This window comes from Helianthus annuus, chromosome 10 (assembly GCF_002127325.2).
Source record: "Helianthus annuus cultivar XRQ/B chromosome 10, HanXRQr2.0-SUNRISE, whole genome shotgun sequence".
NCBI classification, from domain to species: domain Eukaryota; kingdom Viridiplantae; phylum Streptophyta; class Magnoliopsida; order Asterales; family Asteraceae; genus Helianthus; species Helianthus annuus.
In genome coordinates, this window is record NC_035442.2 from 131,806,062 (window position 1) to 131,808,924 (window position 2,863).

The following is a 2,863-nucleotide window of genomic DNA, read 5'->3' on the forward strand; positions in this document are numbered from 1 at the left end:
GCGCTCTTATCTCCCCTCGTCATTTGAAGTCGAGGTTGCTACTAGAAGAACTGTCGCCGTTAACTCTGTTCTTCGTGATTGTACCCTCGAGCTCAACAATCACCTCTTCCCAATTGATCCCATTCCGATGCAGCTCGGAAGTTTTGACATCATAGTAGGCATGGACTTTCTACGTGAAAACCATGCTGAAGTTGTGTGCTTTGAAAAGATAATTCGATTCTCGCTCGCAAATGGTGATCTCTTATATGTATACGGTGAAACAGCTTCAAAAGGTCTCAAGCTCATGTCATGCGTCCAAGCTAGCAAGTATCTCCGCAAGGAATACAGCGCTTTCTTGGCCAACATTGTAGCAGCGGAGAAGGAAAAGAAAAAGAAGGCCGAAGTCAAAGACGTCCCAGTGGTTCGTGAATTTCCTCAGGTGTTCCCTGATGACCTTCCCGGACTACCGCCAAGTCGTGATATCGACTTTCGTATCGACTTTATTCCTGGAGCTAACCCTGTTGCCAAAGCCCCTTACCGACTCGCGCCATCCGAAATGAGGGAACTCTCAAACCAACTCCAGGAGTTACTTGAAAAAGGCTTTATTAGCCCGAGCACCTCTCCTTGGGGCGCACCAGTCCTTTTCGTCAAAAAGAAGGATGGGTCGTTCAGGATGTGCATCGACTATCGGGAATTGAATAAGCTGACCATCAAGAACCGTTATCCCCTACCTCGAATCGACGATTTGTTTGATCAGCTACAAGGTGCATCGTGTTTCTCGAAGATCGATTTACGCTCAGGTTATCATCAGTTACGCATACAAGAGGAAGATATACCCAAAACCACCTTTCGTACTCGATACGGCCACTACGAGTTCGTTGTTATGCCTTTTGGTCTAACCAACGCACCCGCAGTTTTTATGGATCTGATGAATCGCGTGTGTAAGCCTTATCTTGACCGTTTCGTCATCGTGTTCATCGACGATGTCATGATTTATTCCAAGTCAAAAGCCGAACACGCGCAACATCTACGTTTGGTTCTCGAGTTACTCCAGGGGAACCAACTCTACGCCAAGTTCTCCAAGTGTGAATTCTGGTTGGAGGAGGTTCAGTTTCTGGGTCACATCGTGAATAGTCAGGGTATTCATGTCGATCCCGCGAAGATTGAAGCAGTTAAGAGCTGGATTACGCCAAAGAACCCGTCAGAAGTCCGATCTTTTCTCAGATTAGCGGGCTATTATCGAGATTTATCGAAGGATTCTCTAAGATCGCTGTGCCGCTTACCGCTCTTACTCATAAAGACAGGTCCTTTGTTTGGGGAACTGAACAAGAATCTACTTTTCAAACCCTTAAGCGCAAGCTCTGCAATGGTCCTGTTCTTGCATTACCAGACGGAAAAAACGATTTCATTGTCTACTGTGATGCTTCTAACCTTGGGCTTGGCTGTGTTCTCATGCAACGAGACAAGGTTATAGCTTACGCATCTCGTCAGCTCAAAATCCACGAAAATAACTATACAACCCATCATCTCGAGCTAGGCGCAATTGTTTTTGCATTGAAGATTTGGCGACACTACCTATATGGTACCAAGTGTACGATCTTCACCGATCACAGGAGTTTACAACACATCTTTAATTAGAAAGAACTTAACATGCGTCAACGCCGATGGGTAGAACTTCTTAACGATTACGACTGTGAGATTCGTTATCACCCGGGCAAGGCAAATGTTGTAGCCGACGCACTCAGCAGACGGAGTTATTTGCTCAGTATTCGCAATACCCAAACCCAACAAAACCTCAAAACTCTCATCCGCGAAGCCCAACACGCTTGCTTTAACGAACGCACTTTGAAGAGAGAGGGGATCTACCACGATGGAGCTCAACTGGTAAGCAAGGCAGATGGGATTTTCTATTATCTAGACCGAATTTGGATCCCTAAGCGGACTGATTTGCGAAAGATTATAATGAACGAAGCCTGCAAATCCCGCTATTCTATTCATCCAGGTGCCGATAAAATGTACTAGGATCTTCGTTACAAGTACTGGTGGCCGGGTATGAAACGGGATATCGCCCTCTATGTTGGAAGTTGCCTGACTTGTGTGAAAGTTAAGGCTGAACATCAGCGACCTTCTGGCTTACTCGAACAACCTCCGATCCCCATATGGAAGTGGGAGAGTATAGCTATGGATTTCATAACCAAATTACCGCCCACGCCATCAGGTCTCGACAGCATTTGGGTTATAGTTGATCGTCTGACCAAATCAGCCCACTTTTTGCCAATACGGGAAGACTAGAAGGTAGAACGACTAGCCCGAATCTACACCGACGAGATCATTTGTAATCATGGTACGCCTCGTGACATCATTTCAGACCGTGATGCTAGGTTTACTTCGCGATTGTGGGAAACGTTTCAAGCGGCCCTTGGTACGTCGCTTAACCTGAGTACTGCATTCCATCCTCAAACTGACGGACAGACTGAAAGAACGATCCGTACTCTTGAAGACATGCTCCGCGCGTGTGTCATAGACTTCGGTGGTAGTTCGAACAAATACCTACTGTTAGTCGAATTCTCGTACAACAACAGCTATCATGCCTGCATACAAATGGCACCATTCGAGGCTTTATATAGAAGAAGATGTCGTTCGCCTATTGTGTGGCACGAGATCGGTCATTCGCAACTAACTGGCCCCGAGCTATTACAAGAAACGACTGAAAAAATCCTCCAGATTCGTGAAAACTTATCGAAAGCCCGGGATAGACAGAATAGTTACGCCGATAGGAGACGCAAACCCCTTGAATTTGACATTGCGACTACGTACTCCTAAAGGTATCACCTTGGAAGGGTGTGGTCAGATTCGGCAAGAAAGGGAAACTAGCGCCTCGATA